This window comes from Tenrec ecaudatus, chromosome 2 (assembly GCF_050624435.1).
Source record: "Tenrec ecaudatus isolate mTenEca1 chromosome 2, mTenEca1.hap1, whole genome shotgun sequence".
In the NCBI taxonomy this organism is placed as follows: Eukaryota; Metazoa; Chordata; class Mammalia; order Afrosoricida; family Tenrecidae; genus Tenrec; species Tenrec ecaudatus.
In genome coordinates this window covers 168,976,324-169,000,704 of record NC_134531.1, presented here as the reverse complement: position 1 = coordinate 169,000,704, position 24,381 = coordinate 168,976,324, and the positions used below count along the sequence as shown (strand labels likewise).

The window sequence follows — 24,381 nt, the reverse complement described above, 5'->3', positions numbered from 1 at the left end:
TCTCAGTTATATTACCAAGGGGGAAAGCTACAAACAGTTCATACAATTCTTCCAGAGCGTGACATAGGGTGGGGGAAGTTATTGTCAAAAGTATCTCCAAGGACAGGGGAGACATGCTGACTTCAACTGTATCAATTTTCCAGATCTTTATCCGGTCCCCTTCCACTGCCCGTGCAGGACTTGGCTGCCTGTGTGTCTACCTGGTCCAATAAAAGAAAACTTCCAGCACTTTCCACAGCTGAGCCCCTCTCATTCCCAAGCAGTTCACGGGCAGCGCTTGGACACAGTGCCTCCGAGAGGGAATGACAAGCAGTGTCAAGCCCACAAGGTCTGCCCACTTGGCTCTGTAGCTCCCTACCCCAAATCATTTCTATTATTTTTAATAATGATGATGATAAGTTATTTTTGAAGTTCATGACTCATGATCCCTGGGGACTGGCTTATTTTAAATTGGCCAATAAAGCTGCAAGAGTCAAAGCAAATTGTGAGGGGATGGAGAGACTTGGGAATATGGGCCATGGGAGAAGAGGGAGCTATTGGAAAAAATCTCCTAGCACAAAGCACTTTATAAGTCTTCAAAGCACTTTTAAAGTCAACCTGATATGTAACTAAAAGCTAACAGAACTGAACATACACATCCCTCACCTAGACACCATGTGCTCTGGGCATGTAAAGTCCAAGATGCAAGGATTTATGGGAGCCGGAACTCATAATGGGTCTGCCTGACAGGAAGCTGATGAAACTAGACTTTTCATGACCTACATCAGTGGCACCCTGGAGCATAGACAATGGCTTTGTTCCATCCCAAGCCATATAAGGCAGTTCAGACTCCATCCTGAAGGAACACATTCCTTGAAGCCAGGTTCATGGACTGGCTTTTAAAACTGCCATTCATAATAATCCTTGCCCTAGAAGTCCTCTTGTCCAATCTCAGAAATTTGCTGAAAGAGAAATGAGAGCCCAAAGAGGCAAGGTACTTGCTTAAGATCACTGATGTAGACACTAATTTTATCCTTTCCCTTGATGACAAAATCCCATATTTGTTTAATCAGTCACCACACAACCATGTGTGCACAAAGTGGTCACTTGCCACTTCCAGAGCAAATGAACCATGTAACTGACCAAAGTTAACCTACTATCCATAGCAATAGTTGGTTTAGGCATGGACATACAGCCAGTCCTGGCCAATAAGATCTGAGGTACTCTGCAGCAGACGTTCAGAATAATTCTGCTCATTTAAAAGCAAGAAGAAAAAGAAACCCATGGTGTGTAGTCAGGGGTTATGTCAACTAGACATTGCTTGCTAGGGGTGGGTAGGGTCAAGCCTATCAATCAAGTGATAGTTTGATGACCCCCCTCCTGGTGAGTGTGGCCTTTTGTATAAGAGTGGGGACACAAGGAGCTGCTCTCCCCGTGTGTGGCTTTGACTTTCTGCTCACTGAACCTGCTGCCAACCCTGAGAGTTGTCTGAGGCACTCTGCCATCTTTCCACCGACTTCGGATCCACGTGACTCTGCACCCAATGGCCTGTGATCTTCCTGCTTCACCAGCCTGCAGCTACCTGAGTCTGAAGAGGAATTTATGGACTAGCATTGGGCTTATGAACTTGAGCTGGCCAGGCTTGGGTTGCTTTCTTGATATATAATTACATCTTGATAGAAAGCTTTTTCTTCTACATAGATGAGTGTCACTGGATTTGTTTCTCCTGACAACCCAGCTTAACATATATGGGAAGAAATACTTCTCTTTTTTGCAGTATATAATAATATCTGCATATGACTGTGTCTTCTACATATACTGTGCAACCATAGCAGACAGGCCAAGCACAAAGACAGAAGCCCCTGAATTTGCAAAGATGTCATGAAGTTGAAACTCTGGACATCCTGTTATGTGAAATAATGAGCACGCTTATTGTCTACCACTGTTTCTGCAATATAAAGCATCCCAGCTGAGACAATCACACCGAAAGTTCGTGACAGATCTAAGACTAGAATCCAGATGTCATGATCCCTTGGCCAGTGAGGGCCTCTCTTCTTTGAGCAGCTGTATCAGTCAGGAAAAGTCTGAGTTGCACTGCAATAAGAAACAAGCCTTAGAGCAGCACAGTTTTATTTCTGGCTTGTATAAAACATCCATGACAAATGGTGAGGGTTCTGCTTCAGGGCCTTGGCTGATGAAGACATTACTATTGCTGGCCTTGTGCTAAGAAGAAAAGAGCACCTGACAAACTATGGACTGGCTCTTAAAACTCCTATTCGGGAATGACACTGATCACATTCACTCATATTTCATTAATAAGAGCAAATCACATCTCCAGTTTAATGTCAATGATGAAGGGACAAACAGATCAACTCCATTATGTAAAGGAGTAACGTGGCTTTTAGTGATTCAAGGAAACAGCTAAGCACCTGGAAACTAAGACTCGCTGCTGTTGAGTTCATTCTGACTCCTAATGATCAAATAGGACAGAGTCAAACTGCTCCTGTGGGGTTTCAAGGCTGTAAATCTTTACAAGAACAGAAAACTTCATTTTTCTGCTTTGAAGCTGCTCGTGGTTTCAAACTTCTAACCTTGTGGTTAGCAGCCCAACTTGTAACCCACTATCCCTAACTGTAAGATATTTTCTAGAGTAACTCTATGCTCTTTGATAATAAAGTCTCCTTTAAATTATATTTTTATCATAGAGTTGCTACATATTCATTTCTTAAATTTCAAAACTACAGTAAAAAGTTAAAAAAGAAAGCATCTTGTTCTATCAATCTACCTAATATAAAATAGTGATGAATAATTTTATGTATATATTTCAGTCCTCTCCTGTGTATATTCACATGTTTGTTTAAAAGTGTGTTATACATATTTTTCTGCTTGTGACTAAAAATGTGATTCTACACAATTATACATATTATAATATCTAATATCTAATCATTAATATTGTGGGCACTTTTGTATGCTGATTTATGGCTATTTCTTTCTTTTTAATAATTCCGTAGTATTGTCTTATGTGTTTATATCATAATTCCCTTTGGTCTGGGCATTTTCATTTTCACTACCACAAATGATTGTGAACTTATTATCCTGTTACATATAGTTATAGATGTTTACATACTCTGAGTATTTCTGTAGGACAAAGTTCAAGAAGCAAAGTTGCTTGTTTCCCCCCTCCCCCTCTACCACTCCCCACTCCCAAACCTTCAGCCCATTGTTTTCTCCTCCAGATTGTTTATCCTGCCTGTCTTATCTAGGAAGATGAGCAGAGACAATAATCAGCATAAAAAACAAGACAGAGCAAAGCAAACAACAAAAGAAAACAAACATAAAAACAAAAAGAAAAGCCTATAAATAGTTCCAGGTCTGTTTATTGACTTTTGGGAGTGTTTTCAAGTCCAGTTTGCTGGGGTACCACGCCCTGGCCCCAAAGTCTGTTTTTGGTATCCCCTGGGGACTTCACAGCTTTGCTCCCCTTGTTGCTCTGTTGCATGCCCTTAGCGTTTTGCCCTGGTGTGGTGAGGGGTCAGATCTGGCACACTTCCTGAACTGTGCCTCCAGTGTTGTCCCTTGTCACACTATGGGTCAGTATGACATGTGTCTCCTAGTTGGTGTTAACAAATCCAGGGGTAAGGAAACAACAAGTGATCTAAAATAGATGGCGAGAAGGGCATAGGATGCCTGGTAGGGATTGATCAAGGGCAATTACTAAAACCCAAATGAATTACTGACCATGATAGTGGGACAAGAGGAAAGTAAAAGGAAATAGAGAAAAGAACTAGGAGGCAAAGAACTTATGTAGAGATCTAAGTACAGGCCTGTACATATGTAAATATATGACTATATAAAATGATAGGGAAATAGATCTATGTATATATATTTATATGTTAAGTATTAAGGTAGCAGATGGACACTGGGCCTCTACTCAAGTACTCTTTCAATGCAAGAACACTTTGTTCTAATAACCTGGCATTCCATGATGCTCACCTTACTGACACGATTGCTGAAGACAAAGTGGGTGCATAAGCAAATGTGGTGAAGAAAGCTGTTGGTGCCCAGCTACCAAAATATATAGCTTGTGGGTCTTAAAAGCTTGAAGATAAACAAGTAGCCATCTAGCTGAGAAGCAAAAAAGCCTATGCAAAAAGCCCACAGGCCTGTGTGAACATGAGGTGTTGATGGGATCAGGTATCAGGCATCAAAGACCCAAAACAAAAAAATCATATTGATGTGAATGAGGGGAAGTCCAGAGTGGAGACTAAAAGTCCATCTGTAGACAATTGGACACCCGTTACAGAGAGTCACAAGGAAGAGACCAGTCAGTCAGGGTGCAGTATAGCATTGATGAAACATACAACTTTCCTCTAGTTATTTAATGCTTCCTCCCCCACCCCACCCCATCAGAATGCCAATTCTACCTTACAAATCAGACTAGACCAGAGCATGTACACGGGTGCAGATAAGAGCTGGAAACACAGGGAATCCAGAACAGATAACTCCCTCAGGACTTATAATGAGAGTAGTGATACCAGGAGGGGAAGAGAAAGGTGAGGGGAGAAAGGAAGAACCAATCAAAATGATCAATCTAGAACCCCCTCCAGGGGGTTGGACAACAAAAAGTGGGTGAAGGGAGACATTGGTCAGTGTAAGACATGAAAAAAAATTATAAATTATCAAGGGTTCATGAGGGAGGGAGGGAGGGAGGGAGGGAGGGAGGGAGGGAGGGTAGTGTAGGAAGGTGGGGGAATGAGGAGCTGATACCAAGGACTCAAGTAGAAAGAAAATGTTTTGAAAATGATGAGGGCACCAAATGTGTTTATTGTGATAAGACCTGCATGAGCACCAATAAAATGATTTTTTAAAAGGGAAAGTTGCTCAGGAATAAAAGCAAAAACATTCACAATTTTGATAAGTCCTGCCCATGGTACTTCAAAAAGATTACACCACGTGTTTCATAGAACTGGTGGGCCCATTCAGCATAGCCTGCAGTGTATTTGATAGTGGTCATTTCAGGCAAAAATATGTGCTGAGATCCTCTCATGAGTCAGTAAAAATGATACCCAAAAAAGTGTATTTATAATAGTCTTTGCTCTTAATGAGTTTAAAGGTAGTGAGGGGAGTAATAGAGACATATGAAAATACCAAAAGAACATACCATCTAGTGAAAGACACTGTAGCTGGCATAACTAAAGCAATGGCAAAGAAATAGGAATGCTAAGGGTATGTTATGTGAAGCAAAGGGGGCCAAGGTTAGGGCCTGGAGAGGCTTCCTGCAAAGAAGCAAAGCCATCCATTACCACTGATAGAAGTAGGAACTGAGCCTTGGGAGCGTGGCTATTGTAGACCAAGTGCCTGGCAACACTGAGCAGAGAAAGGAAGGCTTTCTGTGGGCTTGTGAGCTCACAGGGTTGGAGGCCTGAGCTCCAGCCATCAGACTCCATCTCTTTATAAGGTCATTTTTCCATTGGCTCTACTAACAAAAAGAGATTTATCTGAACAGTCTACAGATGTGAGACTAGAAGATCTCTACTCATTTTATCTGAGTCCCTGAGCTACAAACTAACAATATAGCTTAGCTATTGTATCCTGGAGAGGGAAAAAAAATCAATGAAATCCCTCAACCCGTTAGAGAAGGATCTTAAAGCAAATAGATGAATGAAAATATCATCAGTCCCTTTATAAAACTGGTTTTCCATGGAAATGACAAGAATCAACTCCCATTGTAGGGAGTACAAATGGGACAAATGTACAGTGTATAAAAACTTAAAACAAATGCGGCCCAGTGCCCCTCCCATGCCCAAGAGATTATTAATAGATCACAGCACTCTTTATTATTACACAAATCCATCTCTTCAGGATGACCTTCATTTTCACTGATCCTCGATGTAGTGGTTGTATAATCATTTGTCAATTTGAGGATTAAGAGTGTAGGGGTGGAGTCTAGCCTGTCAATCAGCTCATGCCAGGGAACCCTCTGTGTGGGCATGGTCTTCTCCTGAGAATTCTGGGAAATCCTGCATTTCTTACTTGGAGGCAGGAGTTACTTCTCTCTTAGCTAACTCCTTAAAAGGCACTCTACTAACAAGACACATGGAACTATGCTAGCACCCTTAGCTGGAGAAGCCACATGGAGACCCCTGACTGCACTGATATGCTTACACCGCCACTGGATCCAAAGACTTTCTACCCACTGGCCTGTGATCATCCTGCACTCAGCATCATTGCATGTGTTTCCAGAGTCTGAAGAGGACTTTATATATTGGTATCAGACATATGGGCTAATAACGAACTTATTGGCTTGGACTGGACTGGGTTGGGATGCATTTTCAATGTACATTACCCTTTATATAAAACTCTTATACACATATGAGTTTCTATGGATTTGTTTCTCTAGTCTACCCAGACTAACACACTGTAATTACCAACAAATATTTACTGAAGTGCCTACCTCATGTCGGTTCATGATCTAAGTATTGAAGATATAGAAGTGAACAAGACTGATTAAATCAACAGCAACACAACTCACTGCCATGGAGTTGATATTGTTGACTCACAGAGACCATATAGAACAGGGTAGAACTGCCCCCTGTGAGTTTCTGTGATTGTAGCTGTTAACAGGAATAGAAATCCCCATATTTCTCCCACAGAGCAATTGGTGGTTTTCAACTGCTGACCTTGCGGGTCACAGCTCCACTTGCAACCACTACGCCAGTTAACTGAGGCTAAGTGCTGAGAGATGGGGAAGGAGACAAAGCAGAGAAGGAGAATAAGCAATATTGGTAGTCAGATGGAGGTAGGTAAAAATTTTAATTAGAGAATATGCTTCACTGGGAAGAAGAAATTTAATAAAAACTTAAAGGAAGTAAAGGAGCATGCCAGACAGATATCTGGGGAAGAGTCTTCTAGAAAGGTACACAGAGGAAGGAGCAGAGCTGAACAGTAAACGGTCAAGAGGTGGTCTATGTGGACAGGTTGGGGCATGTAGAAGAGGAGGGGAGAGAATGGAGAAAGAGAAGACACCGTGGAGTAAGGCAGGGAGAGGGGCCCAGCAAAATCGCTAATGTATTTGGTTCCTCCCTTCCTAGACATTCTTCGATTCTTTGAATCTTATCAAAGATTCTTATCATGAAAGACCTTTATGAACTCCCATTAATGCAAGTATGATATTTATTCTAAATATAAGAAATGTGGCAACTTTCTCAGAGAGTGCAAGGAGCTATAAGAGACAGCAGGAGAACCTGGTGGCATTCGGGGATTAGAGAAGGCTTCCTGGAAAAAGGGACACCTAAGCTGAACATTGAAGGATGAGGAGGAATTTCCTCAACAAATAGGGGAGAAAGAATGTGCCCCCAAAATGGCGCACTGTGCATTCATGAAAGCTGCACAGGTGGGGAGAAGAGTTAAGCACTGGATCACAGAGAGCAAAGAGTGCACAATTCAGAGTGCAGCCATGTGCAACAGAACAGAATGCCGCCCGGTTGGACATCATATGATTGGGATCCATATGGTTTTCAATGACCGATTTTCCAAACTACATCATCTAGCCTATCTTCCTAGTTTATGTTAGTCTGGAAGCTCCACGGAAATCTGTTCAGTGTCTTAACTGCCACTGACAAAGAAGTGGTGGCTGTCCATGAGGTACACTGACCGTGAATCAACCCCAAGTCTTGAGCATAGAGGGTAAGAATTCAGCCGACGCCAGAACCCCTGGGGCCTTGGAATCCTTAAAAGGGACCTTGGGCTTCTTAAGCAGAGGAGAAAGGTTTGGGAAGATTTTAAGCAGAAATGTGATCCATTTTACATTTTTGATGAGATAATAGCTCAGAATGCCCTGTGGAGAAGGAATTGGCTAGGACCCAAGAATGGATTGCCTGGATACCAACCACATGGACTCCTGAGGAAGGATGTCATGCTTGAGTTTTAATAAGCTATCTTGAAAGCACACGTTTCATTTCTGAGTTCCCAAGGTAGTCAGGGGAGCTGCCAATTCTTCTCCATCCAGTCTTGTTAAGCAAAGCCCCGCTTGTACCTCATGGGACTCTTAAGTCCCCTGAGATGATTTCCTCCAACAGGCTATGGCTGAGAATACCTCTCAGGACTCCTTTATTCACTCCAGGCTCTTTCCATGCAGAAACCCAAAAGCTCAAAACCATCCCAAACTGAGGTCAACCCTATGGTTTCCAGAACCACACCTTTTCTCCAAGGATTGGTAGCTGACACTGCCTCTTCTCTCTTGGTGGAAACTAACCAGGCTTTTCTCATTTGCTATTCATGACCATTATCCACAGAAGCTAATTAATTCGTGTGACCCCTGTAGATTGCATGTAAGGTGTCACAGTTGATCTGGAACACACACGGCATCAAAGACAAAATTCTTCCCGCCAAGATCGTCTTGAGCCCTCCCTTTGTCTCAGAAAGGAGGGTTCACAATCCCAGGCAATAGGAACGTGCTGCTGTTGTTTTGTTGTGCTCTTTGTCTTCGGAAGGTCCTGGTATATCCCATACTCTCAATTAGACTTCAAAAATATTTCGGATTAAAAATTTATACCACTCATGACAGCCTCGTTCTAGAACATAACCCTTAACTAATTCATGTTCACCTACCCTGCAGTTTTCTATTTATAATATTTTACAATTTCTCTGTATTTGTATGATAAATTATTAAATGACACCAAGGTTTTTATTTTGATGAGAGAATTTTTGATGAATTTGACAGTGTAATTACTTCAGATCCTGCTCTGAATTGCTGGGAAAATATTTAATTTTATTTACCTCAATGAATAATTAAACCATGCAAGTGGTAGGCTCCCTTGCCGTGCCTTCTAGTTTCTTACTTCTGTTTGCCTCTCACTAATTAAAATAGTATTGCTGGGATGTGTAGTGCTTAAAAGGAATAAATTACCAATTGAGGGGCGGGTGGGATGAGACTTTAGAATCCTTAAAAGGAAGAAGAAAGGAGATGATGAAGATTTGGTTGTATTTTTCTCTCATGTTCTTCTTTCAAGGGCAAAGAGACTGAGGAATTCGATATTTACTTATTGCACAACCTTCTCAACTCCAGGGACTTCTCATCTATTTCTGCTCTCGAACAGCAGAAATCTCAAATGGTAACAACAGCTGATGCTGTGAAAAACAAAACATAATCCAGTCTGGAAGAGAGTTGGTTATCATTTGAGGAATTGTGTTGGATCCATGGATTGCATCTTTCTATGATTCCCTTTGGTTATCTATAAGGGAGGTTGAATGAGTGTATTGTGCCAACCTGACCGATAAACCCATGTGGGGTTAATTGAAGGGAGGAGAGAGAAATGGCTCGCCTTTTGAGTTCTCGGGTCTCTTGCTTTGTGATGGTCAGACCAGGGTGCAGCTGCCTTAGCCAGTTCCCTGCTTCAGCCAGCAAGGTTCACTTCCTGCAAGACATCGCTGAGGAGACCCCGATGCAGCCCTAGGTTCTGGAGCAGCCATGCGGAGACCCCTGCCAGCACTGAGATGCTTACACATTCACTGATTTGGCTTTCTTCCTGCGGTCAGCATCATAGTGTGTGTTTTATGAGATGGAGGATGACTCTGTGGCTTGGTGTCAGACATATGGGTTAACATTGGACTTGTGGGTTTGGGCACCACTGGGTTGGGATGTTTTTTTTATTTGCATTTAACTTTTTTTAAAACTTTTATATAAAACTCTGTCTTGTACATGAATTTCTGTGGATTTGTTTCTCTAAAGTACCCAGACTAACACAGAGGTGCAAGGCCAATTTTAATGAAAGAGGAGGCTTTTAAGTCTGTAAAAAAATTGAATTAAAAGATAATAAAACTTCTCAACAAAAGTTTGGAAGCTCCATCGCATTCTTACCTAAGGATGGCAAAGTGAGGTTCAATTTGATGAATGGCCTTGTCCAACAACAAAAGTTTGAGGACCCAGTTTCTTGTCATTTGTTCTTAAACAATCCAAAAGAATAAACATGTTGCTTGGCATTCCATTTCTCTTATCAATAGGACCCCTGATCTGGCAGTGGTTAAAATATTCAGCACAAATCAAAAGATTGGTAGTTCAAATCCACAAGTCAGTGTGTAAGAGAAAGACACAGCAATGTGCTTCCATAAAGATTACAGCATTGGAAATCTTATGAGGCAATTCCACTCTGTCTTGGAGTGTCACTGGGAATCAGAACTGACTTAATAGGAATCAATTTTGGTGTGTGTGTGTGTGTATATATAGATGATATACCAAATATATGTATATTATATATACATATGTGTGCATTTATACATATATTATATATGTATGTGTGTATTCCAACTCATGCAAATCTCATGTGCATCAGAGCAGAGCTGGGCTCCATAGCGTTTTCAATGACTGGTTATTCTAGACTTCCAGGCACTTCTTCTCAAGCACTTGAACTTGGATTTGAACTTCCAACCTTTAGATTAGCAGCTAATTAATTAGCATTAATTATTTATACACTCCATGAGCTTCATATATGATGGTAAATCAAGGAAGCATTGGTACAAAGTGATAGAAACCTTGATTGAACAAATATATCAAAATGTGAAGCTACTGTTTCTCCACAGACCCTCAATCTAGGTCTGTACACTCCTGGAGGGGGCGTTTCCATCTCTCGACCCCTGTCCTGAATCCGACACACTTCTAGTCACCCCACACCCAGATGGCAGTTTGGGCATCATCAGAGAGACCCACTTCATGTTCCTTTAAAATGTTCTATGAGTTTGGGAAACAGAAAGTGCCTGAAGGGACAAGATCAGGGATGTGATCAGTTTTCCCAATAAAATCCTCATAAAACAGCTCTTGGGTGCATGGGTTTGGATGTATGTATGGCAGGCTTGTCCCTATGGGCCTCTCATAGTGTCCCATGACAGAGCAAACTGCAGCCCTGAGCCATTGCCTGGCCTTGTCCATGGGCTTTGGGCACAGTGGGGGGAGGGGGAAGGAAAAAGAAAAAGGAAAGGAAAGAAACCAGCTCTTGGGGGCTCGAACAACTCGTATCACATTCCATACATCAGCTGAATCAGGCCTTGAAAAGCGAAGAGCTACCTTGTTATGATGAAAAAAAATGTCTTCATGCCAACTTTTCTAACCAATGTAGTTTTCAATTTTCTTAAAACTTCTTCATAATAAGCCCCCATGATCACCCTGTGTCCTTCAATAAAACCTGTCAAGATTAGCAGTTAGGGATCTCAATAAACAATCACCATAACCTTCTAGGCTGACCTCTCCATCTTGGATTTAGCTTGTCTAGAAAATTTCCTCAGAGTCAGTGTTTTGACTGAACCGATTTTTGCAATATCCTAATGAGACGAAGACAAGTATATTACTGAGAGACATGGCTTCCACCCATTCACTGATCCCAGAGACAGGTTTAAACCATATTTTATTTGAAAGAAACTATGCACGTATGAACTAGAACTCTATTATCAATGCTTTTTGACTCACTCTTTTTAATATGAATTTCAGATGCTAAAGCACCTGAGAAATCAGTGCCAACAGTACTGAACTGCATGGATCACTAAAACCCCTAGACTTGATGTCTAGCCAAGATGATCAGGGCAAGTCACTACTCAAAAATAATAATAAAAATATACATCTCATAAAGTTATAAACACTTACTGAGAGACTGCAGGGGAAGTATAAATCATACGTAAAGCTAGATATGGTCCTGGGGGGCACCAGCCACGTCCAGGTCATCTTTGCATCCCAGTTCTCACATAATGTCTGCATATTGTCCACACGCATGTCATATTTCTTCAATGAGTGAGCTTGGACAATAGATGAGTAGCCTTTGGGCATTCCATGACAAGACTGAAAGTACCTCATTGCATCAGAAGACAAGCCACTAGCTTATTCATTTCCACTACTCAATATCTTCTTTGAAAACAAATTATGTGTGCGTTTTCTGAATGCCTGCTCATTTTTACTGAACTGAATACTCAGTATCATCCACTGAGTGTCTGAGGGCTTGGCAGCAGCTTCTCCCAGGAGTATTGCCTGAGGAAAGACCTGTAAAAGTCCTGGATGTGCAGAGGGCACCTTAGTAAAGAGCATAGCATTGTTTGAGGGCAGAAACCCTGGTGAGTGGGGTCTTTTCCAATCAAAGGCCCAGCCATAGGCAAGTGTTCCACAAGTCCCTCAGGCCTAGCTCCCATTGTGTGGCAGGGGCCACTGGGGGGGGGGGGTGGGGGGGGTGGAGGACATCTCCCTCCCAGCCTGTATGGATTAGCTGCTCCATCTGCCACTCTGCAAACAAGTAGCATGGTTCCCCACTGGACGAAAACGTCACCCATGGTAACAGATCCTTACAGCTGGTGTCTGACCACAGGACCCTATGGGAGGGGACAATCCGATCCTGAAGAGCAGTTAGTCCAAAGCACGCTAAATGCAAAATAAGTAAATGCCTTTTGTAATCTCCCTTCCTTTTCAACCCTGACTCTAGGAGGTGGCTTTTGAGAGCCAGTCGTTACAAACAGCTGATGGGCTCGGACCACTAACGTGTTTCAGTAAGCAGCTAAGCATTTCATTGCTATTGTCAGGCACAAACCTCTCCGGGTGGCTCTGCGCTGTGGAAAATGCACTGGCATCTGCCTTGCTTGGACCATTCTCCCTCAGAATCTTGCTTTCTCTCCTCCTCATACCGTCCTCTGTGTCCAGGACTCTCTTCAGGATTAATCCTCCGCCTCTTTCATGGTTCATTGGACAAGTGATTTTTCTCTAGGGATTCTGACCAGGATACTCCCTCTACCCAGCAACGTGCCTTTCCTGCTGGTCTCATGCCAACCCTGTACTTTCCCCTCACACTTGGCTGTCTGGCCGGCTGGCTGTCAGGTTGAAGGTACAAGGAAAGATGGAGCCTTGTTTGCCACGCTGGTTGTTCTATCGCTACTGCCTATCTCAGAGCCTAGCAGAAGAGCAGCAACCTCACAGGCATGGACGCAAGAATGAATGCAGGCAATTTCAGAGACTGTAAGAGGTCAGGCTTGTTTAAAGGATGAGTTCCTGTTGAGGCTGCAGAGAGGAAAAGACAAATTAGAAAGGGTTTGCGGTACTTGGATGACATTTGGGGACTACATGTCCTTGTAATAGAGAAGCTCCTTGGTGGTTCAAAGAGGCCATGCACTCAGACCCCCTGACATGCCTGAATCCGCCCAGAGAGACCGTGAAAGAGAGCGCTGCAGCTGACTTCCAAACATCAGCCCTGAAAATCCTGCGGCGGAAAGTTCTCCTAACACACCGGAGAGCACCGTGAGTCTGCAGTGGCTCCATGGAAATGTTGCTTTCGTTTAATCAAACCTGGATCCAAAAAATCATAAGGAGAGAGTTAAACAAATACATTAATCATGCAGAAACCACCTGAAAGGAGCAAGTAAATACAAGACCAACCCCCAAACCAAACCCACAGCCATCAAGTTGACTCTAACTCACAATAACCCCTGTTAAGGTTAGATTGGTGTACATATTTACTTGAATTAAGAAAACCTAAGAAGAATCGATGCATTTGAATTGTAGTGCTAGTGAAGAATATTGAATTACCGTGGGCTGCCAAAAGAACAAACAAATCTGTCTTGGAAGAAGTACAACCAGAATGATCCTTAGAACCAAGGATGACAAGACCTCATCTCACCTAACGTTGGCCATATTATCAGGACAGACCAGTCCCTGGACAAGGACATCATGGTTGGCAAATAGGTGGGCAACAAATAAAAGGCAAACCCTTGACAAGGAGTATTGACACAGTGGCGCCAACAAGGGGCTCAAACACGACAATTTCGAAGATGACTCAGGCCTGGGCAGTTTTGTCCTGGCATCTGTAGCGTACTGTGAGTCAGAACTGGCTTGATGGCACCTACAAAGCCCCGTCGTTAGGGAGCACACAGCCTCACCTTTCTCTGGGGAATGGCCGCGGTGTTGAAAATGCTGACCTTGTCTTCAGCAGCCTAGTGCTCACCCCACAACCCTACCTTGGACTCCTAAAATACAAGCAGGAGGTACATAAGAATCCTATTTTGTAAGACGCTCTCCAAACCCACCCACCCCTCATTGGTGGGAATGTAAAATGGTAGAACCTCTATAGAACACAGTTGAAGCATTCCTGAAAAAGTTAAGCATAGAATTACTATATGACCCAGCAATATCATACATGACCTACATCCAGAACTCAAACAGATGCTCTTATACCTAACTGCAGCATTAGTCACCATATGCAGAAGGTGGGAACAACCGAAGTGACCACTCACAGGCCAATGGGCAAACACAAATGTGGTGCATGCGCACAATGCAATAGTTTCCAGCCATAAAGATAAACGAAGATCCTATATTTGCTACAACACAGCTAAGCCTCCACAGCATTTTGCTGAGAGTAATAAGTCAGACCCAAAAGGGCAGGTATTCTGGGAGGTGTTGCATGAAAGGTCTGGAAGAGGAGAATGAATCGAGACCAAAGTTTTCAGTGGTCCCGGGGACTGGTTGAAAGAGAAGCTGGGAGGTGAAGTGGCCTACAGAACATGGAGTTTCTGTTTAGGGGGTGGAAAATATTTGGAGCCAAATAGTGATCATGGTTGTACAACATGGTGAATGCAATTAATGTCACTGAAATGGCCGCTTAAAATAGCCAAAATGTCAAATATGTTATCATATCCATTTTTTTTGTTTTTACTTGCAATGGCACCGCAAGGTTCTTTTTGGTTTTGTTTGTTGTGTGTTTTGTTTTTTAAAAAGCCATTTTATTGGAGACCCACAGGAACTTCTTTTTCCAAAAAAGGACCCATTCTAACTACGCTTTTGGAAAAGCAGTTCTAGGAGTCTTCTCAGCAGGAAGCAACCTTTTCAGGTGTCCCTAGGCAATGGCAGGAGATGAAGGGGTTCCAGGAAAGGGAAGTTCATGCCGACAAACGAGGACCCAGAAACGTGGATGAACCCCAAGTAGGGAACATGAGTTTCCTTCTCCAAAGTGGGAGTTCTGTAATGAGTGAAATTCATTGTCTTAAACTTTGGCTACGATGTGTAATTGTTAACCTCTGCTGCTTTGCTTCAAGACTCCCTTCACTAGAGTGTATTGTCTGCCATCAAAGCTGATGTGGATTAGGTTATATTAATATACCAAAATCGATAACATGCCATAGCTTTCAGAAGTAGTAATAAAACACCCTGAAATATTCCCAGAATACATCTATAAATTATTTGTTCAATGTACTTATGTTAAAAAGGTTGTCAGTTACAATGCTCTGGAAGACTCTAAAATTACAAGTCATCGTATTTGTATTTGATAAAGCTCTTGCTGTTTTGGGTCAGAGGGGGTTATGCTGTGGGGGGAAAAAAATCATTATTTTCCCTAATAAATAAATTACTTGCCTATATTTCATGTATCACTCAGGCTAGCCGGTATTGAAGGTTTAAATAATAAATAACAAATAGCTCCATTCATCTATTAATAATGATGCATCGTGTGTGTGTGTGTGTGTGTGTGTGTGTTTGTGTGTGTGTGTGAGCGAGAGTTGGATGTATGAGTTTCTCTTAGACGTTTTGGGGTGACAGATTGAACAATAGTAATTCGAAAGGACAAAACACCCCTGGCCTCTAGGATCATCAACATTTTTCCAGGTTAAGGAAATTGTCTGGTGCTGACAGCACCTATCACGCTGCTTGATAATGCTGGCAGAGCGGGGACAGGGTTCTTGAAAGGTGCTCACCTGTCCCACTGCTTTTAAGCCAAGATCAGCTGCAGGGCCTTCCCCACTGTGAACTCTTCTCTGGCCACACTGCAAGACTCCGTCCTGGGAGGAAAGGCAAGCAGATCAAGAGTTAGCCAACCCATCTCGCGCAGGAGCGCTGCTCCGTTTAGGCAAAGAAGAGAGACGGTTACCTGTGTCCGCTTCGGACCACGCGTGGCAGCGCTGTGCAGTTGCCTCCGCTTCCATTCTGACTCCCGTGACCTGTGCGCGGCAGAGCGGAGCGCACTCCACAGGCCTGTCAAAGCTCTGGGGCTGTTTGCCAGCAGACCAGCCTTTCTCCCCAGGCGCCTCTGCGTGGCTTCGAGCCACCCACCCACCTTTCAGTCTGCAGTTGCCCAGGGGCTCCTGCGGCAACCTGGGCGGTGCTGCTGCTAGGTGCCCTTTTCCATTCCGGCTGAGCGTCTTGCAGAGAGTGGAACCATCCCACAGGGTTTGCTAGGTTTCATCTGTAGAAACAGATTCCCACGTCTTTCTCCCTCAAAGCAGCTGAGTGGCTCGAAACCATGAACCTTCAGATAGAAACCACGTGCTTGCCTGTTGCTCCCTTAGAGCTTTTTGCATTCCAAAAATCAAGCCAAAAGCACTCCGTCAACTCAATTCTGACTCTGCAGAACAGAGCCGAACTCCCGCTTCCGAGGTTTCCAAGGGTGCCCATCATTAGCGAAGCAGAGGCCACATCTTTACCCCACAGAGTGGCCAGTGGCATTGAATCACTGGTCCTTCAACTTGTGGTCTAATCACTGTGCTCCCAGGGCTCCTGGAGCACCATTAGTCCCACTTCACTAACTGGTCCCGTGGATATAAGTGTCATAGTCGGCCATAATGCCACCGCACAGCCTCCATTCACCGTTACCTGCTACCTGCAGGCCCTTTCCTTCTGTATGAAGCAGGCAGAAACAGGTTGAGCCAGAGTAGCTATCCTCACTTAAAGCCCATCAAAAAATACATTGCACTACATTTCACCCCCCAAGGAATACCTGGACCAAGGAAATGGCTGCAAACAGCTGGACCGAGCACTACGTCACTGCTGGCGCTTGCCCAGAACAAACGCGATCAGCTTGGCTGTGAATCTTGAAACAGATGTGTCCCCTCTGTTTGTCCTTCCTTCCCCACATACTTAGGCAAGCACAAGGCTTAGCAGGAGCTCTCAGGACACACACACACTTAAAAAGACATTCTTGTCCAAGCTGGTCTTTCACTACACATTGCATGCATGGGGGTGGGGGGTGGGAGCTAACATGGATTTTCCCCATATTATTTCACGTTAGGGCAATCGCTCTTTTCCTCGCCATGTAAGAAAAGCTGGCCCACTCACTGACCTAGCTGCTGGGGCCCTGTAATAGCCGAACAGGAGTCAAGTCCTGCCTACTGTTTGGGGTCTGTTGCCGACTCATTTGGCAGCCTGGGTAAATCACTTCTTGTTCACTGGTCTCTTCTTTCTACGACCCTCACTACCAGACAGCAACCCTGGGCAGGGGCACAGCAGGCTGCCACACCACAATCCTTGTTTAAAGAACGGGGTCAGCTTCTTGCTGTGAACAGATTTTCTTCTGTGGAAACAGGTTCATGTTTATCTTTCAAGTTCCAGCAACCAACTTAAGGTCGCCAACATGTGTTGCACAGCTGCCGCAGTGCCTGATTTATGAACAAATCTGCATATCATTGTGTTGCTTCTCTCTTTTTTTTTTCTTGGTGGATTTTTTTTTTCTTTAAATAAAATGGCTTAGTCCAGGCTGCATAAAGGCCCAATTCTAAAGCCATATAATTTTATGGACAAAGGGTGGTGGGTAGAAGTTGGGGGAGTTCTTTGGTATGGCACCTGAACTCATTAAAATCCTGAATTCCATAATTTTACACTACCATGTGCCACAACTGAACAGCCTAATTGCTTGCCGTCTTTATGAGAACCACAAATGGAGCAGAGAACCCAGGGAACAGGTGGGAAGGCCACACTGGGTTTGTGTCCATACCCTATCATGGGGTGGTAACCAATTGTGGACAGAATGATTTTTCATTGGAAGGCATATTATTTTTCCAGGGACCTGAATGTTTCCAAAAGTCTACAGTGAGCCAAAACAGGTGGCAAAATTAAGAGATTCCTAATACTTGATATCTCGTTATGATGACTGGACATTTGAGATTTTGTGGAGGGAGAGAAGAAAAGACTTTTATTTCTACTTATGTATTGATAAAATCTTAAACAGAAATAAAAATCAGATCTTCCATTTTAAAAAAAAGTGACATGAATGCCAAGAAGTCAAGATGCTTCCATGGCCACTTATGACAGAATCTGGTGATTTAGGAGTCGTGAATAGGAAGATTCTTCAGCACGTACTCACTAGACTAATAGAAAATACTAAACCAACCAAATCCCAATTATTCAACCCAATTTTTAAGACATGGACAACCAAGGTGCTTGTTTCCTTCTCTTAAAGTATCTTACTTCCAAAATTTAACATTTCCATTTTGAGCCTCAAAAAGGCTCACTCCTGAAATCCAGGATGACAGTGTTGGACCATAAATTTCAAGAAGCATGAGACATGAAGACCAAGGGGATGATGACTTCCAGAAGGCTATGTTTGACCGTGAACACCCAAAGCCCATCTGCAGAGTACCCAGGCACATTAAACCTCCACTAAGTTCCCTCAGTCCATTGACTAAAGATGTGAGTAGTCTTGCCATCAGACATAGTTTATTAGAAAATGAATTATGGCTTATATAATTAGGTTAAAACTTAGCTTATCAATTGTTTTATCTCTTGATCTATTTTTTTATTTGTTCCTTTTTCTATTATCTTCTCTTCTCTAGAATTGAGATGTTTCTGTGTTTTGTTTTGGTGTTGTTGTTGGGTAATATTGTGTGATTTCTTTATATCAAATCCATGATAGGTGGACCTATAGAGATATTAACTAGAATAATAGTCCCTTAGAGTTAAAGCAAAATAGAGGGTAATGGGGAGTTAAAAATAACAAATACAAGAAAGGAGAAAATGTTCTAAAACTGAGTGTGGTGACAATGGCACAACATTTTTTAGGGTGTCATAGATATGAACATATTTAATGTGTTTAAACCATTGCATTATATGGTATGTGAATTATTTATCAATAAAACTATTTTTATAAAAGATTGAAGAGATGAAACCTAAAAAACTAATTTTAAAAAATATTGGAAGATACACAGTTGGCAATGATTTGTTAATCCTTATAGATTAATAAGAGAAGTATTCAGAACCAGATACTGTATCAAATATTAAGAAGTCATTACTGTTGGATGGATGGCTGATGGATGGCTGAGTGGATGGATAGAAAGTCAATAAACTGGGAAGTTAACAGGAGTTTATAAAATCTGATCCCAGGGGAAGGGGTCCTATTGATAGGGTGTAAATGGGGTGGTCCTGGGCACCTTGGTGATGGTCGTGCGCATTAGTTACTCGACTGCGATGGTTAATATTATCCCTTAATGGACCTTGTCTAACATCTAGTAAAGCCCAGAATCCTAAATAAGGTCTATCTCTCCGAGGGAAATTCAGAGAGGGCTTCTAGAGCTAGCCCATGCTTTGGCCACTCTAGTTTTTCCAACAAGTACTGCCAACTTCTTTAGAAATATGCACACACAAAAAATTGAGTCCTCTCAGAATGGGAGGGACAGCATATTTTAATATAATCTTCTGCAGAACACTGGGATCTCAAACCAAGAGCCCTGTGCTTTACATCAGGAATTCTTTGGCATAGAGTAGAGATCATACAGATGTCTGGAATGCCAGTCACTGTCTGGGGAAGAACAGTGGTATCTTCCTGAGACCCAGTCACTAGATAGTGGCTCTCTCACAGAGGGGAAACAGCAGGGGCCAGAGAGTCCTGCTCCCAGCTTTGCTCATTTCAAATGAGGTTAAAAATATAATGTAGCCTATCTCTTTTCATTTTTATTTTTTAATTGTCAAAATATCACTTAGAGGCTTTATTTTTAGGCATGGAGCATGTTTTGGTTCATCAGCTGTCCACGTTCAATTTTTTGTAATATGAAAATATAAGTAGCACAAATATGGGTTCACATACTGACCAGTGAACCATTGCATGACAAGAAAGGTGTCGAGAAAACTTGAAAATGATGATCTCTAGAAACACAAAGAATTTGTTATCCATTTGTTTTCACACATAGACACAAAATAATAATAATTTTCATTTGCAAACAACAAGTTTAACATGCAAAAATAACTGAAACCCTCTGCCCTAAATGAGAGACACACAAATACACATGAAAATTTTGGAGGGGAAAAAATGAAGTGGAGTAGTATGCATTTAACAATTGCTGAGCAAAAGACATGAAACCAATTGTTAGTGTTTCTCACCAATATCGGCACTGTCACATTTCTGAGTCATGTAATTCCATTTCTCCACATGAAAATACCAATGAGGTTCAATGGTGTAGATTAACCCACAGTTTTGTTGGGTGTGTTTTTTCCTCTGGGGAAAAAAAAAGAACATTCTAATTTCTAGATTCCACAATTTGCACTCTTACATTTCTTGTTTTCATTCAAACAAATCATAATCTCTTTTTATAACAGTGGCAACTCGAGAGGGGAATAGAATTATTTACCCATATCTATATGTTAAGAATTAAAGTTGCATATGGACACAGGGCCTTGAATCAAGTACGCCCTCAACACTAGACACTTTGTTCTAACAATCCAGCATTCTATGATGCTCATCTTCCTGACAGGATCACTCAAGACAAAATGGGTGCATAAGCAAATGTGATGAAGAAAGCTGATGGTGCCCAGCTTTCAAAAGATCTAGCATCTGGCATCTTAAAGACTTGAAGATAAACAAGAAGCCATCTAGCTCAGAAGCAACAAAGCCCACATGGAAGAAGCACACCGTCCTGTGTGATCATGAGGTGTCAATGGAATCAGGTATCAGGCATCAAAGACCCAGAACAAAACCATACCCAATGTGAATGGGGGTTGGGGACATGGACTAGAGACCCAAAGCCCATCTGTAGACAATTGAACATCCCCTCACAGAGGGTTCACAGGGAAGAAATGAGTCAGTCAGAGTGCAGTATAGTACCGAAGAAGCACACACTTTCCTCTAGTTCTTTGGTGATTCTTTCAGCCCACTATCATAGCTTCAAGTCTACCTTACAAATCGAATTAGAGTAGAGCATGCATACTGCTAGAGACAGAACCCACAACACAGGGAATCCAGGATAGATAAACCCCTCAGGGCCAACAAGGAGAGTAGAGATACCAGGAGGATTGGGGGCGAATGGCGGGGAGAAAGGGGAAATATATCACAAGGATCAATTATCAACCCCTCCCGGGAGGATGAATAACAGAAAAGTGGGTGAGGGATGACATAGGATGATGTAAGATATGGAAATAATCATATATAACTTATCACGGGTTCATGAGGGAGGGTGGGTGGGGTAGGGGAGAGGGAAAAAATGGAGAGCTCATATCCGGGGCTCAAGTGGGAAGAGAATGCTTTGAAAATGATGATGGCAGCATATGTGCAAATGTGCTTGATACACTGGATGAATGTATGGATTGTGATAAGAGATGTAAGAGCCCCCAATAAAAGTATTTTTAATAATGAAAATAAAAATACTCTTCTAAGAATGCTGACATGAAGAAACTCACAATACTGACAGAAGTCACCTCTTCCACCCACCAGTGCTTCATCCTTCCCATCTCAGTCTTGTAGCAACAGAAAAGAATTGAAAAGCATTCCGAGAATGAGTCATACACACTGTGTGGCTAACAAACATGGGTTCAAACACGCATGGCTCTAGGCAACGGTAACGGCATAAATAACAACGTTCACAATGGGGAGACTGTGTCCTACAATGGTCTGATGCAGGGGGAAGGCAGCAGGTCATTCTGCGTGGGACTTTGCCCATGACAATACTTAGCGACATCAGTGAGGCCGCAAGTGAAGTGGAGCGACTTAGTGCCAAGGTGCGAGGTAGCAACTGACCCCAGGATGACACATCAGATTATCTGAATGAGTGACAAAGGTGCTTCCTAGGCAGACCTGTCCTTCAGGATCAACGAAGTCCTCAGATGGCCAGCCATGGAGCATGGCAAAGGCTTCTGCCAGGAGGGCAGCCATTGGAATACCAAGCAAAGAGGGGCTGCTCTGAGGGTCGGTCCTTCACTAGCAGCAAGTATCTACCTTTTTTTTAAGTCATTTTATTGGGGGCTTGTGCAACTCTTATCACAATCCAGGCATCCATCCATGTGTCAAGCACATTTGTGCATTTGTTGCCCTCATCATTCTCAAAACATTTGCTTTTTACTTGAGCCCTTTGTCTCAGCTCTGCATTTTTACCCCTCCCTCCCTGCTCTCCCTCCCTCATGAACTCTTGATAATTTATAAATTATTATTTTTTCATGTCTTACATTGTCTGATGTCGTATTTCAACCACTTTCCTGTTGTTCATCCCCCAGGGAGGGGGTTATATGTAGCTTCTTATGATCAGTTCCCCCTCTCTACCCCACCTTCCTCTTCCCCTTCCCCTCCTGGTATTACCACTTTCATTATTGGTCCTGAGGGGTTATCTGTCCTGGATTCAGTGTTTTTCCACTTCTTATCTGTACCAGACAATCTGGCCTAGCCAGATTTGTCAGGTAGAATTGGAATCATGATAGTAGGGGGTGGGGGAGGGGCAGCATAAAAGAACTAGAGGAAAGTTGTAAATTTCATCATTGCTGTACTGCACACTGACTGGCTCGTCTCTTCCCGAAGACACTTCTATAAAGGGATGTCCAGTTGCCTACAGATAGGCTTTGGATCTCTACTCCTCACGCCCCCCCCTTCCCAATTCACATTGGTATGATTTTGTTCTGGGTCTTAGCTGTCTGATGCCTGATCCTATCGACACCTTATGATCACACAGGCTGGTGTGCTTCTTCATTGTGGGCTTTGTTGCTTCTCAGCTAGATGGCTGCTTGTTTATCTTCAAGCCTTTAAGTCCCCAGCTGCTATATTATTTGATTGCCGGGCACCATCAGCTTTCTTCACCACATTTGCTTATGTACCTGCTTTATCTTCAGCAATCGTGTTGGGAAGTTGAGCATCATGGACTGCCAATTTAATAGAACAATGTGTTCTTGCATTGAAGGAGTAGTAAGTATCTACCTTAACAATTGAATAGATCAGGTACTCTGAAGATGCTGATAATGAACGGACCGTCTCATGAGCAAAACCTGCTGGTTGTATGAGATGTTTATGGAATGTTCCCTGTAATAGGACTTAGACTAACTCACAGAATGGTTGTATTTCCTTAAAGAAAACTTGTAAACATCTGGTGAATGTCTAATGAATTGTATAACCTTAAAAATGGGCCCCCAAAAGACCCAGAAAATGTTTGGCCCTTCAGCACACAATGCTTTCAAAATGGAATGTGAAAAACTCGGGACAGAGGGGTGTGTGTCAGTGGTCTGAAAAGGCGCAGCCTGGAGTACCTTCAATGTTCTCTCTCACAACTCAGATGAGGACAAGGAGTTTCTACACTTATGGTTTGCATTCGTTTTTCTCATTCTCAAAATAAAATGCTTCATGGAAAAAGAGGTAGAATAATTCACTAAGTTAATTTTTAAAACAACAACTAAACTTGTTTGTAATCGTCTCCATAGAACTATTGCTGATCTTCCAAATTATACTGCCCCGGCCTGTTTCTAATTGGTTTGAGAACCTCACTATTCTGACCCCCGTTTTACTGTGAGAACACTGGAGAAGCATCCAGGCCCCACGTCAGTGAGGGAGTTGTCGCAGAAACATGAGGAGGAGGAAGTTGAAGACCTCCAGCAAGGCAAAAACATTGCCAGTTACTGGGCCACAGTGAGAGATGAGTCAGTCCAGTCATTTGTCCATGGTTAGCACAGCATCCATCTGGTCATACTTTTTTTGGCCGGGTTGGGGGGTGGTTCTTTGTGAAACATTCCTACAGGTGCAGATAGTTGTGCAGAGATGGATATTCTCTGGGGCAGAGTGTTCCTAATTTCAGTTGGAAAATTGGAAAATGGCTGGCCTTTTCCAGGGCTTCACACAAAGATTGTATGGAAGGTTCATATGAAATAATAAGACTTTCTGGCAGTACCTCAGGAATTCCACCAAACCTGGTACTTACAACTGGTAAACCACAACTGGCTGCTTCCATGATCACCAAGCAGGGTGGTATAAGAAAAATGTATTGTTGGACCAAGACATTTCAAACACCCTTGGGTTCTAAAGCTCCCAATAGCTCTTCAGGGACTTTGGTGACTACAATCAATGAGATGAAACAAACCATGTATGAATTGCCATGGAAAACTGGTCTGTTCTGTAAACCTTCACACAATTTGCTATAAATAAGTGTGGTTTTGTTTTTGTTTTTTTAAAAAAGATACTTAAAATCAAACATTCTAAGAAACCATGACAAGTGTTAAATCAGAGTTTGTGTGAGACGCCAAAGCCATATTTTATCATACTTGGCAACATCAGAGATTATTCTTCAGTCTTTACTCTCTGAAATGGTGTAGGCACTCTAATTCTTTCAGAATGCCCAGGATTCTTGTAACCTCCAAGAGGTTCCTGACCCCTCAACATAGTCCAACTGAAGAACTACAGACAGTAGCCTATGCCCAGATTTTGTACCACCTGGTCACCTGTT

General features: G+C 42.6%; 1 non-coding gene and 1 pseudogene across 1 annotated transcript; one reads left to right on the top strand and one right to left on the bottom strand.

Annotated features, from left to right (window-relative positions):
- Positions 1–10,798: 10,798 nt before the first annotated feature.
- On the top strand, positions 10,799–10,935 carry LOC142442197 (small nucleolar RNA SNORA42/SNORA80 family). The gene has a single exon (XR_012783425.1). It is a non-coding gene; the product is annotated as a small nucleolar RNA SNORA42/SNORA80 family (small nucleolar RNA).
- A 12,548-nt stretch (positions 10,936–23,483) lies between these two features.
- On the bottom strand, positions 23,484–24,021 carry LOC142440186 (phosphatidylinositol N-acetylglucosaminyltransferase subunit A pseudogene; annotated as a pseudogene).
- Between the last annotated feature and the right edge of the window lie 360 nt (positions 24,022–24,381).